At 42.8% G+C, this 16,912-nt stretch overlaps 1 protein-coding gene and 1 pseudogene across 3 annotated transcripts in view; one reads left to right on the top strand and one right to left on the bottom strand.

Moving 5' to 3' along the window:
* The window catches only part of FRMD4B (FERM domain containing 4B), a 352,925-nt gene that overhangs the window by 141,374 nt on the left and 194,639 nt on the right, over positions 1-16,912 (top strand). The gene's annotated exons all lie outside the window — the stretch shown is intronic.
* Positions 13,419-14,027, bottom strand: LOC123331060 (annotated as a pseudogene).

The following is a 16,912-nucleotide window of genomic DNA, read 5'->3' on the forward strand; positions in this document are numbered from 1 at the left end:
TTTCTGAACTTGAAATCGGTCAGACTTAGTTGATGGCAAATTATTCCAAAAGGAGTATCAGGGCAGAGAACAGTCAGAAACAAGAGATGGGCTCAGAGAGGAAGAGGGAAGCTGCCAAGGTTAAGCTTTATCCCTCTGTCCATTTGCTGCAGACCCTGAGGGCAGCAAGCCAGGGTCTGTTTCATGTACTAGGAAATTGCGTGTGTTGTCAGGAAATCTGGTGCATTTGATGAAAGGGTGGGGTTCTTGTTGACATTGCTGAAGGGTCTGGGGATCCTGGAGGTAGAAGAATGCATGTAAGCAGTAGACACCCCAGTGTGAGCTGCAGTAAATAATGACTGTTCATTGTCCAGTATAACTGAGAAACCAGTTTCAGGTGAGGTTTGATCAAGAGGCCAACACAGTGCTCTGAATTCTCTCTGTTTCGCCCTCTCCACCTGTGGGCTCTGAGGTCATATTTATGGGAGCAAGACTGGCTGTAGCAGTTTAGTCCTCACCTCTTGGCCTCATGCATACAAAGAAGAGAAGGTACCTTTATCCAGGTCTAAACAGTAGTCCCGAGACTGTCTCTAATGGATCAGCTTACATCTCAGGTCCACTCACGTGCTACTTGGTTTATATCAATTAGGTTTTCCTTTAATATGAGGACTGGGGCCATTCATGGGTTGTGTGAAGGTGGATTATGTATGAAAAATGGGATTTCACACCACAGAGGATGGATCTAGTGGCCCTTTGGCAGGAGATCATTATGTTCTTTAGGCTTTGTTGGGACCCATGGGTGACTCACCACTTCCCCTGGTGCTGAGTCACCGTAAGCTTTCTGTTCTAGACACATGGAAATGGAGCCCTGCTCATTAAGAGCCTCCAAGGTTGCGTTACTTTCCTTTTCCGTTAATTCTTTTCTGAAATTTCTCCATGGCCCAGCAGATTTGCCCCTCCACTTCAAGAGAGATGTTTAAACATCTCACTCTGGGATAGTGATTGAGTCAGAATTTGCTGGTAACCTACTCCTTCCTTTCGTGGCTTCTGCTTTACTAATAGGTGCTGAACCCAGTGAAAGCCAATGTTCTTGCTGAGACAGTTTGGGTGTTAAGAGGATGTTGTTAGTCTTGTTGAGTCACCCAGTCATGTCCTGCTCTTTTCTACCCCGTGGACTGGAGCACGCCAGGCCTCCCTGTCCCTTACCATCTCCTGGAATTTGCCCAAGTTCATGTTCATTGCATTGGTGATGCCGTCCAGCACTCTCATCCTCTGACACCCTCTTCCCCTTCTGTCCTCAATCTTTCCCAGCATCAGGGACTTTTCCAATGAGTCATCTGTTCTCATCAGATGACCAAAATACTGGAGCTTGAGCTTCAGGATCAGTCCTTCCAGTGAATATTCAGGGTTGATCTCCATTAAGATCGACTGGTTTGATCTCCTTGCTGTCTAGGGCACTTTTAGGAGTCTTCTCCAGCACCACAGTTCAAAGGCATCAGTTCTTTGGTGTTTTGCCTTCTTTACGGTTCAGCTCTCACAACTGTACGTGAGCACTGGAAAGACCACAGCCTTGACTATACGGACCTTTGTCGGCAGAGTAACGTCTCTGCTTTTCGGCACACTGTCTAGGTTTGTCGTCGCTTTCCTGCCGAGAAGCAATTGTCTTCTGATTTCATGGCTGCAGTCACCATCCGCAGTGATTTTCGAGCCCAAGAAGAGAAAATCTGTCACTACTTGCACCTTTTCCCCTTCTATTTGCCATGAAGTAATGGGGCCAGATGCCATGATCTTAGTTTTTTTCGATATTTAGTCATAAGCCAGCTCTTCACTCTGCTTTTTCACCCTCATCAAGAGGCTTTAGTTCCTCTTCGCTCTCTGCCATTAGAGTTGTATCATCCGCATAGCTGAGGTTGTTGATGTTTTTCCTGCCTATCTTGATTCCACCTTGTAACTCATCCAGCCTGGCATTTCTCATGATGTGCTCATTGTATAGGTTAAACACAGGGTGACTCTAGGTAGCCCTGTCATGCTTCTTTCTGGATTTTGAACCAATCAGTTGTTCCATATGAGATTCCAACTGTTGTTTCTTGACCTGCATACAGGTTTCTCAGGAGACAGGTATGATGGTCTGGTATTCCCATCTCTCTAAGAGCTTTCCACAGCTTGTCATGATCCACACAGTCAAAGGCTTTATCGTAATCGATGAAACGAGATAGATGTTTTTCTGAAATTCCCTTGCTTTCTCTATAATCCAGCAAATGTTGGCAATTTGATCTCTAGTTCCTCTTCCTTTTCTAAACCCAGCTTGGACACCTGGAAGTTCTTGGTTTGCGTAATGCTGAAGCCTAGCATGCAAGATTTTAAGCATGACCTTACTAGCATGGGAGATTAGTGCAATTGTCTGATGTTAGCATGTTCTTTGGTACTACCCTTCTTGGGAATTGGGATGAGGATTGACCTTTTCCAGTCCTGTGGCCATGCTGGGACTTCCAGATTTGCTGACATAATGAATGCAAAACCTTGATGGCATCGTCCTTTAGGGTTTTGAATAGCTCTGCTGAAATTTCACATCCACTAGCTCTATTAAGAGCAGTGGTTCTTAAGGCCCACTTGACTTTGCACTCCAGAATAGCTGGCTTTGGGTGACTAATCACACCATTGTAGTAATCCAATTCATGAAGATCTTTTTTATACAGTTCTTCCGTGTGTTCTTTCCATCTCTCCTTGATCTCTTCAGCGTCTACTAGGTCTCAACCATTTTTATCCTTTATTGTGCCCATCTGGGTGAAATGCTCCCTTGATGTTTCCAGATTTCCTGAAGAGCTCTCTAGTCTTTCCCCTTTTGTTGTTTCCTTCTATTATTAAGCATTGTTCATTTAGGAAAGCCTTCTTGTCTCTTCTAGCTCTTTTTTGGGACTCCATGTTTAATTGGATGTACCTTTCCCTCTCTCCCTTGCTTTTTGTGTCTCTTCATTCTTCTGCTATTTGTAAAGCCTCCTCAGATAACCACTTTGCCTTCTTGCTTTTCTTTTTTTTTTGAGGGGTGGGGGGTGATTTTGTTCACCATCTCCTGTACAATGTTACGGACCACTGTCCATAATTCTTCAGGCACCGCATTAACTAAATCTAGTCCCTTGAATCTATTTGTTACCTCTACTGAAAATTCACACGGGATTTGATTTAAGTCATATCTGGCTGGCCTATTGTTTTTCCTGGTTTTCTGTAGTTTTCTGAATTTTGCTGATGATCTGAGCCACAGTCAGGTTCAGGCCTTGTTTTTGCTGACTGTATACAGCTTCTCCATCTTTGGCTCCAAAGAATATAATCAATCAATACTCAATATAATTCAGTATTGACCATCTGGTGATGACCATGGGTAGAGCTTCTCTTGTGTTGTTGGAAGAGGGTGTTTGCTATGACTAGCATGTTTTATTGGCAAAATTCAGTTAACTTTTGCCCTGCTTCATTTTGTTCTCCAAGGCCACACTTGCCTGTTACTCCAGGTATATCTTGACTTCCTACTTTTGCATTCCAATCCCCAGTGATGAATAGAACATCTTTTTTAGGTGTTCTCGGTCTTCATTGAACTGATCAACTTCAGCTTCTTTGGCATTGGCGATAGGGGCATAGACTTGAATTGTTGTGTTGTTGAATGTCTTGCCTTGAAAAGGAATTGAGATCATTCTGTCATTTTTGAGGTTGCATCCAATTACTATATTTCAGACTGTTTTGTTGATTTTGAGGGCTACTCCGTTTCTTCTATGGGATTCTTGCCCACAGTAGTAGATATAATGGTCATTTGAATCAGTTCTCATCCATTTTAGTTCTCTGATTCCTAGGATGTTGATGTTTATTCTTGCCATCTCCTCCTTGAACATGTCCAATTTTCCCTGATTCATGGGTCTAATATTCCAGGTTCCTGTACAATACTGTTCTTTGCAGCATCAGATTTTACTTTTATCCCCAGATACATCCACAACTGACTGTTGTATCCACTTTGGCCCAGCCACTTCATACATTCTGGGGCTATTGGTAATTCTCCTCCTCTCTTCTCCAGTAGCGTATTGGACACCTTCAGACCTGGGAGACTCATCTTTTGGTGTCATATCTTTTTGGCCTTTTACACAGTTTATGAGGTTCTCTTGGCCATTATACTGGAGTAGTTTGCCATTTCCTCCTTCAGTGGGTCACATTTTGTCAGAACTCTCTGCTATGACCCATCTGTCTTGGGTGACCCTGCACAGCATGACTCATGGCTTCGTTGAGTTTTACAAGTCCCTTCTCCATGACAAGGCAATGATCCATGAAGTAGGGTAGAAGACTAGACGCTACCAAAAACTCACTAAGAGCCAGGGACTATTTCTAAAGTTGCTGCATATGTGTTTCTTATTAATAACCTTGGAAAGGAGGTGATATTCTCCCCATTTTGTTGTTGTCAATTTAGGTGCTGAGTTGTGTCCGACTCTTTGCAACCCCATAGACTTAAGCATGCCAGGCTTCCTTGTCCTTCATTAACTTCTGGAGTTTGCTCAAACTCATGTCCATTGAGTCAGTGATGCTATCTAACCATCTCTCTTCTTAACAGAAGACAAACCAGAGTAAATAATTCCTCCAAGGCTGTAGAGCAGATAGGGCAGAACTAGGATTTTCCCCCCACATTGGGTAGAATCTAACTTCAAACCTCAGCCTTTCAACCAGCCTCTGTCTATATAAACACACTCTGAACTTCTGTCCTCAGAGGACCTTTGTGGGCAAGCTACCCAGTTCTTCCCCTCCCTGCTTGAACTCTACCCACCCCATCATCCTTGCTCTAAGAGTGACCATGGCCCTCTGCCAGTATACATGCATATCTCCAGATGCTGGTAACCTCCACCTGAGGAGAACTGGTCTTGTTTCCTGACCCACCCAGACCTAACCTGCCCAGCCAGTGCAATGAGCCGTGACCTTCCTGATTTCATTTCCCCATTTTACAGTATTTTCCATTCAAATTGTATATGTCCCATGTCCCTCTCCTTCACAGCTATGCTCTCTGTTAGCTAAGATGCTCCCTGAAAGTTGGTGGGTTTGCATTGCTGGTTATTAATTGCAAGGAATATTTCATGTTCCAGAAATGCAGGATCCTCCATAACTTCCAGAGAAATTTTTCTGAAATACTTCCTCCTGATTTCACCTTTCCATTTTATCTGTGTTATATCCTACCCATAGCTCTTATAATCTTGATCTGGTATGAACTGGCCATGGCCTCTTTTTGTTAATAAAGTTTTATTGGCACATAGCCACACCATTCATACATGGATTGTCTCTGGCTAGCTTCCCACTAGAGTGACAGAGTTGAGCAGGCACAACTGAGACTGTATGTCCTGCCAAGGCAAAAATATTAGCTATCTATCCCTGATCTGGGCCTTCCCTGGTGGCTAAGCGGTAAAGAATCCACTCACATGCAAGAACTTGGGTTCAATCCCTGGGTCAGGAAGATCCCCTGGAGAAGGAAATGGCAACCTACTCCAGTATTCGTGCCTGGAGGATTCCATGGACAGAGGAGCCTGGCAGGCTACAGTCCACAGGGGTGCAAAGAGTTGGACACAACTGAGCAACTAAACAACAGTGACAATTCCTGATCTACGTCAGTAAGATCAGTATATACTCCTCCACAAACCCCTAACACCTTTTTCTTCATGTGGTCAGGAATAAAAACCTCTCAATGCCTGGACTCTAGGAAGGAAAAAAAGAAAAAGAAATCAAGTGCCTGATGTTTGTAAAGGAAAAACAGTCTCACTCACAGCCTGGTCCATGCTGACACTTCTGTGAAACCTCCCTGTTTCTGGAGCCCTGAGAGACACTGCTAATCAATCACCGTACTCTTTCCAACTGAGCCTCAGATTCTTCAAAGCAATGCCCAGGCTGCCACTACCAATCAGAGTTGGCATTGAAGTAGAAACCATTTTCCATCTGTGGTCCAGAGAATCACCTAAGACAACAATCATGTTTATAAATAATCCTTGCACATCCTTTGGGTTGCCATGTCAGAGACGGGCACATCCTCTCCCATTAAGTCCAGAGTTGGAACTTAATCCACTGTTTTCTGTTTCTTTGATTAAGCACCAGATGAAGTCGTCAGCTTGCAATAAGGAATCATGTTATATGAAAAAATGCCTCCACTTCTTTTTACTTAAGAGATTCATTACACTGTGCAGTGCTCACACTGTGAGAGGTACCCAGGAACTGAGGCCCACCGAGAGTATTCTCCAGTAGCATGTCAATGTCATTCTCATTGAGTGGCTTCCTAGGTGGAATCCCTGACACTGTTTCTGCTCTTTCTCTCCCACGGCTAATCCATTCTCTTTTAGCCGGGCTCCCATTGAATTCATAATAGGTAAAAACACATATACAGTGTTGCCAGGGACTGAAATGGAGGTATCTCTACCACCACATCTTCCTTAAAGCAAGCTGAATTCCAGGACACTCTTTTCAAATGCTGGAGCAGATACCTGCTCAACCACAAACATTAACCACAGTGGGTAAGAATTGGCTAAATACAGGTACCCACTGACAGGTGTGGGGACTGCCCCATAGACCGTATTTATGGGACAAAACTGACAGTGACGGAAGCCGCTCCTGAGAAGGTGACAGGGAAGTCGCAAGTGAGAAAGTGGCATCACTTAGCCGTTTCTCACTGCTTTTTTCTCCAGAAGTTGGAGAAGAGGCCGGGAAGGAAAGCGAATATTTTACAAAGGAAACGGGGCTTAAGGGGGCAGTTGGTTAGAGAGACTTGCTCCTTCTTACTGGCTAGGGAGCGTCTGAGCTGTAAGGAATGATAGCTATTCACTGGAAGAATCCAGACGCCCTGGGAAAGTTTCTTTGAGCCTCGCACCGTTGGCATCTTGACAGCAAAGTTTTATGCACCGCGGTAGTGTTGATTGGAATCCTGCCGAGCTTTTCCAAGAGCCATTGTTCATCAAATTTGGGGCTTTAAAAGTTGAGCCATTGAGAGTGTGAGCATGCCTTTGGTCATTTAAAAACATTAAGCCGACCTTGGGAAAAGGTTTTAGCATTTGCACCTTGTGATTTTTTTGTGTCCTACTTCTGGAAATAGTGTAAGATGTGCCTTCCCAAATGGCAATGGTGAGGATCTTTTTAATGATGGTTTAAGCTTTTAGGTTTATGGGATTCCAATAAAATTAATAATGTGGTGTTGCTGATATTTTTTGAGTGAAAAAAGCGTTGTACTCCTTCCTGGAACAGATAAAGAGTTTAATAAGTATTATACCCAAGGTGCTGTATAAGCAAAAGTTGAAAACAGAAGATAATATTATTTAAAATCACATTAATATAGAGGCTGTTGCTGTTCATATGGTGCATATCTTAGGGTACTCTTTCACCGAGAGGAACCAAGTTCAATTTAAATTTCAGTTGAATGGGCTGTCATGGAACTAGAAGGCCCTTTCTGCAGACCAGAAACCTAATTTGTTGTTGTTGTTAAGTGGCTCAGTCATGTCTGATTCTTTGTGATCCCCATGGACTACAGCCCACCAGGCTCCTCTTTCCATGGGATTCTCCAGGCAAGAATACTAGAATGGGTTACCATGCCTTCCTCCAGGGGATCTTCCCAACCCAGAGATCAAACCTGCATCTCCTTCATTAGCAAGTGGATTCTTTACCACTGAGCCACCAAGGAAGCTCACTAGAAAGCCAGATACCATGGATTGTTTAATTTCTGGCCCAAATGAGGGAAGGACTGGGGAATAAGATACTGGAGTAAGCTAGATGTCATGGTGTGTTCCAGAGCTTGGGTACTGCAGCTCAGCCATGTTTCTGCCTAAGCTTGGGGCTTGGTTTGCCTCCTGGGCAAGAGACCTTGTAGAAAACATACGTTGTTTCTGCTGCTTGGCAGCCCATTATCTCCTTCCTCTGGTATGGGAACTTCCTTCCCCACAAGAAAAGTTCTCTCTGTACTTTCAACTGAGTTGTTCAGTAGGGGCCTGCCAATCAAGATATCCTGCCCTCCTGGATCATGGAAGGGCTCCTGCTTCTGGCTGAGCCAGTCACTACACTTAACCTCCTCCCTGCACCCTGGCCACAACTGGCCGCAATCCTTATGAGAATCATTCAGCATCCTTTGCATGACTTAACCTATGGGAGCTGGCAGGGAGTGCCCTTTCCTCTCTGATTAGTAGGCTATAATGGGCTTCCCTTGTGGCTTAGCTGGTAAAGAATCTGCCTGCAATGCGGGAAACTTGGGTTCGATCCCTGGGTTGGGAAGATCCCCCGGAGAAGGGAAAGGATACCCACTCCAGTATCCTGGCCTGGAAAATTCCATTGACTGTTTAGTTCATGGGGTCGCAAAGAGCTGGACACGACTAAGTGACTTTCACTTCACTTCACTTCACTTTTTCAATGATATGTACCTGGAGCTGCCTGCCTTTGGTTGTAGTTTTTACCCTGCTGAGGTAGCACACCCAAAAGAATGAATGAACCTCGCAAAGGAAGCAGTGGCCAGGGCAAGGAGAAAGAAAAAGTTCTTGGCATCCACAAGGCGTGTTCGATCCTGCCTGTTCCCCAGTTTCATCACAAAAGCCCGTGAATATCCTGTTTTGCTTAACTCAGAATTATGTTTCTGTCGTTTGCAAGCAAACAGCTTTAACAAATAGAGCTGGCACCCCAAATTTCTATCCCAGGCTCCTGGACTACATTTCTAACCCTTTCATTCCTGCCTGCTTCGGCAAGCTTTCTTTAGTTGTCTGTTACCGTGTGAGCACTGTGACGGGCCCTGAAGATAGGAAGAGTCAGGTAGTGAAATCTGCTTAGGCTGATAGTCGTGGTCCCTGCCCTCTGGGGACATGAGTGGGCGGAGTTTGGGGTTATGAACCATGGACTTGCCTTTCCCCCGGCCTTGCCCTCCTCTGTTGATTTCCTCATTCCCAGCTGCTCACGTGAACTTGGCTTTTTGTCTTTCTTGACATACTCTGTGCCCAGATTTACTAAATTCACTGCTCCATCCTAACTCCCGGCCTTTGGGTGGGTTTTTCAAGTCTATGAATCTACCCTGCCACCTTCTAACCTCTTTAAGCCTCAGGTTTGCCATCTGTAAAATGGAGGTAGCAATAATACCTGTTTCCTAGTTGTGGTGAAGATGAAATGCTTAATGGATGCTTCATAACAAAAAAATCAATATACAGTAGGAGAAGTGATTGTCTGATACTTCCAACTCATAAACAGATTTAAGTGTAGTATCACATTCATTTCATCTTTTGTATGAAAGAAAATAAAGCTATAAAAATATTTTTAGATTAGAAGGGCTATACATTTTTAATTTTTCAGAATTATATTATTTGGCAGAAAACTCATGGGAAAAAATAATTCTGCCATGTATTTCCTTTTCATACTGTTAATGGGGTTCAGAAAACTGAGATCATGGCATCCGGTCCCATCACTTTATGGCAAATAGATGGGGAAACAATGGAAACAGTGACAGAACTTTATTTTTGGGGGGCTCCAAAATCACTGCAGATGGTGACTGCAGCCATGAAATTAAAAGACTCTCCTTGGATGAAAAGCTATGACCAACCTAGACAGCATATTAAAAAGCAGAGACACTGCAGCCTCAGAGAACTTCTCCACCATCCAGTGATCAAGGAGGCCTGGACCTCAGCCTTGGGGTATGGCCCTCTTCTGCATTTGTTCCCTCCCTGTGGGCTCTCCTTCAGCCCTAGAGATGGTGACTGCTGCTCATATCTGCTATTCCTATGTTCTTTAGAGTTCTTTTTACTCCTTATGAGCCAGTCTCCCATTACTTCAATCCCCCACTAGAGTTGATGATTCTTTATGTTAAATTTTCCCTATCCAAATCGTAAAATAAACAAATAAATGTAAATTACGATTTAAGTACATTACATTTTGAATTACTTTTCTATAAGTTGTGAGGTATGTGCTGAAGTCCATTTTTCAGTTCTTCATGTCCAGTTGTTGTGGTTTTATTTCTTCTTTTCCAATATCTTTTTCTTGGGATTTTATTCATAGACAATAATGTCATCCACAAATATGGAAAAAAATTTTATTAAAAATAAATAAAAAAGCAGAGACATTACTTTGCCAACAGAGGTCCGTCTAGTCAAAGGTATGGTTTTTCCAGTAGTCGTGTATGGATGTGAGAGTTGGACTATAAAGGAAGCTGAGTGCCAAATAATTAATGCTTTTGAACTGTGGTGTTGGAGAAGACTCTTGCGAGTCCCTTGGAGATCAAAACCAGTTAATCCTAAAGGAAATCAGTCCTGCATATTCTTTGGAAGGACTGATGCTGAAGCTGAAACTTTGGCCACCTGATGCGAAGAACTGACTCATTAGAAAAGACCATGATGATGGGCAAGACTGAAGGCAGGAGGAGAAAGGGACGACAGAAGATGAGATGGGTGGATGGCATCACTGATCTGATGGACATGAGTTTGGGTAAGCTCTGGGAGTTGGTGATAGACAGGGAAGCCTGGCATGCTACAATGCACAGGTCAAAAAGAGTTGGACACGACTGAGTGACTGAACTGAACTGATGTATTTCCTGTTTGACTTTTTTTAAAAAAAGGATCTAGAAAAAAATATGTTTAGGAATAGACTTGTCTCTGATTCTAGGTAGAATTAAAATGTGCAAAGGGGGACCAGTGTGTGTGTGTGTGCATGTGCTAATATGTGAGTGTGCACGTGTGTGTGTATGAAATAGAGGAAGAATGCTGTATTTCACAGATAAAAGTACATATGAACTTGTAAGGTCTGACTGTGTCCTTAAGCCACTTTGATTTTCCATGTGATTGTGTTAGATGCATATTTAAGATTTCTTCTCTGGAAAACCTGTTGAGCCTGTTTCTCTTCTCAGTGAAGGATCCTGTGACTGTATTTGAATAGCTCCTGATATCTCATAGTCTCAGGGGGCAGCAGTAATGGCAGGAATGGGGTCTACTCTTCCACTTATCTAGTGAGAAAATGTTCTCTTCTTCCTTGTTGAAATCCTTGTCACTGAACGCGTTTTCTTTGCTAGTAAAGGGCCTCTGGTAGAAAGCTCCCTTATGTGGCATCCCCTGCTGCATTTCCTATTACATGAATTCCTTCCTTGCTCAACAAAAGTAATTGCTCAGTTAGGCCAGTTTTTTGGGGTTTTTTTAATGAGCAGCTTGAATACATGCATATATTTAATAATGAAACAATTCATCAACAACCAAAAAAAAAAAAAAAGGGAGAGAGAGAGAGAGAAATTCACAAGACCGCAGTGCTGTGGAAGAAAATGAGACATCAGTATAGCAACTGACCCAGAAGGCTGCATGACAAGTACATTAAAGGCAGACTTGACTAGGATAGTACTGTATGCTCTTCAAATGGAGAAGTATCCACTTATTTGATTGCTTGGAAGTAGGCAACTTTATCGTATGCTGCATGGAATGGAAGCAAAGAGCCGGGGAAGGGAGGGGGAGAGGGAGAAGAGAATCCAGGGTAAGCAGACGGAAGAGACTGAGATGGAATTACAAAGAGATGACTGTAAGGCTTTTTGTTTGCTCTGCAGCCTAAACTAAACCCGTTCCAAGTCTTTGTCAGTCAAATTCAGTGATCACACGAGTAGCACTAGGCACTATGAAGGAATGGTGGAGGAAGTAGTTTACAAAGTAAAAGGATACCAGGGGTTCCTGCTCTCAGGAGCTTACAACCTATGTGGGGAGACAGGTTCCACATACAACGCTACTATAAAACATACTTACAAAGTAACATAAATACAAATAAATATACATATGAATAAACAATCAGTTCAGTTCAGTCACTCAGTCGTGTCTGACTCTTTGCGACCCCATGAATCGCAGCACACCAGGCCTCCCTGTCCATCACCAACACCCGGCGTTCACGCAAACTCACATCCATCGAGTCGGTGATGCCATCCAGCCATCTCATCCTCTGTCGTCCCCTTCTCCTCCTGCCCCCAATCCCTCCCAGCATCAGAATCTTTTCTAATGAGTCAACTCTTCTCATGAGGTGGCCAAAGTACTGGAGTTTCAGCTTCAGCATCATTCCTTCCAAAGAAATCCCAGGGCTGATCTCCTTCAGAATGGACTGGTTGAATCTCCTTGCAGTCCAAGGGACTCTCAAGAGTCTTCTCCAACACCACAGTTCAAAAGCATCAATTCTTCGGTGCTCAGCTTTCTTCACAGTCCAACTCTCACATCCATACATGACTACTGGAGAAACCATAGCCTTGACTAGATGGACCTTTGTTGGCAAAGTAATGTCTCTGCTTTTGAATATGCTATCTAGGTTGGTCATAACTTTCCTTCCAAGGAGTAAGCGTCTTTTAATTCTATGGCTGCAGTCACCATCTGCAGTGATTTTGGAGCCCAGAAAAATAAAGTCTGACACTGTTTTCCACTGTTTCCCCATCTATTTGCCATGAAGTGATGGGACTGGATGCCATGATCTTCGTTTTCTGAATGTTGAGCTTTAAGCCAACTTTTCCCTCTCCTCTTTCACGTTCATCACGAGACAATATTTGAAAGCTAAAAGGTACTGTGTCAATAAGTGTTCAGAAGCCCCTAGGTCAGTCCAGGAAGGCTTTCAAAGAAAAAAAATATGGACTTTGTGAGTGTAACAGTGGTGTACAGTAGGGCATGTGCAAAGGCGTAGGAGTGGAAGCACATATGTCACGTACAGTAAGCAGATCAGCTTGATAGAAAGTCTAAATAGGTCTCCTTAAGAAGTGAGTGGGATAAAACTGTAGGAGTCTATTTGGTGAAAGACACTGACTTATCAATGTTTGGTCTGGTCCCTAAAACAAAACAAACAGGGAAAGATGTTTTCTCTAGGTAATGATAGGAAGTGGCTATAGGTCCAGGAGCAACTCCACTGCTCTCAAAAGTTTTGTAGTTACTCTGAAACAAAGAAGCTAGAAATGGGATGGTGGAGAAGTGTTCATCATCCTTGAGCAGTTCAAGTAGAGGGAACTGCCTTCTACAACAATTCTTGCATAGTGGCAAGTGAAAAACCTCAAAGAAATCCCTAAACTGAGCCCTACGGCCCAACGGGCAGCCAGATTCCAGTCACCTCAAGGGCTCAAGCAGAATGTCCTAGACCTTCGTTACTAATTCTTGGTGGGGAGTAGATTGTGTCTGCTTATAAAAGAATTTATTTTTGAAATGCCATGACAAGCAGCTTTGGTCCTAACATTTTATAAATTAAAACAGAAGGATGAGAAGAGCCCTAATTTATAGGGAATGCTCATGTCCCTGAAGAAGGACAGGTCAATATGGGCCCAAATTCTCCCCTGGTCTTTAAGTAGAGAGGCAAAACATCACACCTTGAAAAGAGGCTTTTCTCAGCCAAAGCATGTAAGACCTCTTTCTTTAAGCATATTGATCTGAAGCTGTTCCAGGAAGGAAAAAAAAGAGCCCAGGCCAGTTGTTCAGCAGCAGACACAGTCAGTCCCCCGTGTCACGAGAGCCCCGCTGGGAGGCACTGGGTCCCACTGAGGTTGAAATACACTGCTGGGGGCCAATCTTGATGCCATTTGCCTCACTGTGGACATCAGATAAACCCTGCTGATTTTCCTATAATGTCTTTGGCTGTGTTACTGAAGGCCTCCTCAACATTGCAGGCTCTTTTCATTGAAGTTTCCATGAATATAAGTCCATGTTCCCGAGCAAAGGCTTCTCCTTCTGTCTTCACATCCCTACAGGACTCTAAGTCACTCTTTTTCCCAATCAGCATGATAACCATGTTGGAACCAGGTGGTTCCAGGTGGTTGACGGTTTCACGCCCTGTAATGTCGCACACCAACAGTGCACCAGCTGCTCCCCTGTAGCAGGAATGGGTGATAGAACGGAAGGATTCTTGTCCAGACACATCCCAGATTTGCAGCTTGATCTGTTTTCCATCAGTGCTGACCATACGGGCCCCAAACTCCATGCCTATTGTAAAGCCGTGGACCATGGTTGGAACTGCTTGTCTGTAAACTGCAGAAGGAGACATGACTTCCCCACACCTGTTTCCCCAATGATGATGTACTTGAAGAGATAATCGTAAGTCATTGTCTCTTTTCCTCTGGATTCCGGATCCGCCCAACTTCTTAGGCCAGTTTTTTAATAAAGGATGGTGACAATCCTTCTGAGTTGTTGGACATTAGGGTGGGTTGGTGAGTGTGAAATTCATTATGGCAATGTCTGAAACACAACTTCTTAAGAATATCATAAAGGAGTCAATCTTTCTTTTCCAAGAAATGTCTGTGCCCATTTCAGGCCCCTGAAATCATGCCAGACCTCAAAGCACCTCGGTGATCTGAGCAGTTCACATAAATGGAGTGGTGTGGATCTTACCTAGCCCTTTAGCTTTACACACAGAATCCACTGGATTTTCTCCATGTCTGTCTGCTACTGGCGTGTCCTCTGGTACATTCCACAGATACACACCACTGTTCCTCCTGCTTCCTGCATACTATACTTAAATTTCCTCTAATCCAGACGTTCCAAGATTTGTGAAACAAAATAATCCCTTTGGATCTTCTTCAGCTGTTTTTCAACCAGCCATTTCCATACTTGTATCTCACTATATCCTTATCCCTTTTGAGTGCTGTATGTCAGGTATGATATAAATAATATATTGAAGTCAACTGTACCTGACACCAGCAAGCATTAGCTACCTTAATGGCATAGTGTCTGTCATCTGGGTTGCTCCTTGGTATTAGATGTCCAAGAAGTCTAAGATTGACTGAGAAATTCACTTTGTATGTCATAAGCTTGAAAATTGGTTCAATTTAGCCCTATATATGTTAATTAAGCCCCTATTATATATGGAATGGGCTTCTCTGGTGGCTCAGTGGTAAGGACCCCACCTGCCAATGCGGGAGATGCGAGTTCGATCCCTTAATCTGAAAGATCCCCTGGAGAAGGAAATGGCAACCCATTCCAGTATTCTTGCCTGGAGGATCCCATAGATAGAGGAGCTTGGCAGGCTATAGTCCCTGGGGTCGCAAAAGAGTCAAAGACGACTTAGCAATTAAACAACAACAATATATGGGATATTAGATTAGGCTCTGAAATACAGAGAAATATAAATCATACATCTTGCCCTTGACAAAGCTTCCAGTCCAATGTAGAGTGTATTGTTAAAGATTTCCTAAAGTAGAGAAGCCACGCATATTAGTTGGCTTAATTTTAAAAAGGAAACATATAAGCAGGCATCCTGACACATCCTCTAGCACATACACACAATACTTGGAAGCCCCAGGTTTTCTTCTTGGTAATTGTCTTGCTTAAAAGAAGCTTCTGCATTGGCTTCATTTGCAAAATGGCAGCAAGAGGGCTCTACCAGTTCCTCAGCAAGGTTTCCAGAAGGCCCCTCAGGAGACGTTCTCTTAGGTCTTAATAGCCAAGACTGGACGGGAATCATTCAGTGAGAAGAGGGGGATTATCCTAACTAGTTTAGGCTAATCATTTTGGGATGGAATCGATTTTGGGTAATAGCCTCATTACCATAATAGTTGGTTAGAAATGAGAAATTACAAATTCACTATGATGTGGCTTGTACTATAATAGGAGTCTCTGAGATTCCAGAAGTGTTTCTACGTAGACTGCCGTGTTTAATCACTTACTGATGAAAGACTTTTTTTGTTAAGCAAAAAGCTGTTCTGAAGTCTGTACAGATTATAACAATTGTATCCCCCAGTGTCTGCCTCTGTGCTTGTTAGACTTGGAGTAATGTGTTCTCTTCATCAGTGTATTGGGAGATGTCCTAAGAGATTATGGGAAACCCAAACTAAACATGTACATCTTCTGGGAGAACCGTTTTACTTACTTTATTTTTGGAAAGAAAGTCAAAGATACATGATAAAGAAAATCACAGATACATGATAAAGAGTACATCTACGTGAACCTTTTAGATTAAAAATGGTGTATTCAATTTCTGATTGGTAAAAATTTTTAGGAACCTCCCCCTAGTCCCTGATGGTACATACCCACTCCCCTTTACCATGTATAACAGTTTACTTGGATGGAATAGTAAAAGAGGTTCCATAAGCTTTCGTTGTTGTGGAAAGAAATTTAATTAATCTAGATGCAATTCTTTCCACACAACTGTACTTAAGTACAGATGATGGGCTTTTGAAAAATCTTCCCCACCTTAATCATAATCTGATGTTCACAGTAGTTATACTTTATCATGGTAGTTGCACTTTAACATGTAAATACAATGTTTGTATTTTGTATATTTCTATTCTGAATAGCTTATTTACTTTAATTCTTTACTTTCTCAAAAATTGTATAATAGTGTATATGGAAAATGGCATTCCAAACAGGTAAAGAATGCCAGTAACTGTTGACATTCTCTCCACTCTTATAGTTAATCAGTTAACAGACATAAGTATTCTGTTTTAGAAATAGAAACAGAGAACAAATCCACCAGGCTAATGACTTCAAGTCTTCTTATCTTGCTCATAGCATAACTTGAAGTTGTAGAAAGAGAATGAGTTTCTGAAGGTCCCAAAGCACTCTTGAAAGGGGGTTTAGAGAAGTAAGCCACTTAGGAGGACAAATATGTCTCAGATAATCCCTGCAGCTGCTGTCAAGACCCATTTGAATCAGGTCACATTCAAATTAAGATGGTTCAGTGCCAGAGGTCTTACACATCACTTTCTTTCTGAGCAAAAGTATCTCACACTTAAGCCATCTGAACACTTTCCTGGGTCTCAACTGTTTTACCCCGTTGTTGGTTTTCATCCAATGATTTGCCCTAATCCAATATACCAGCTCTGTGTTTCTCCCCTTTTCTTCCTTGGAAAATGCTTCCAGACCTAGGGAATAGGTTCCAAGCCTTATTATTCTTGGCTCTCAAACCATTGTAAGTTCTCTCTTAAATTACATCCAGTTTTTTTTTTTTTTTTTTTAATGAGAAAAGGCTCTCCTTCTGTAGGACCATGGAT

This window comes from Bubalus bubalis, chromosome 21 (genome assembly GCF_019923935.1).
Source record: "Bubalus bubalis isolate 160015118507 breed Murrah chromosome 21, NDDB_SH_1, whole genome shotgun sequence".
Taxonomy (NCBI): Eukaryota; Metazoa; Chordata; class Mammalia; order Artiodactyla; family Bovidae; genus Bubalus; species Bubalus bubalis.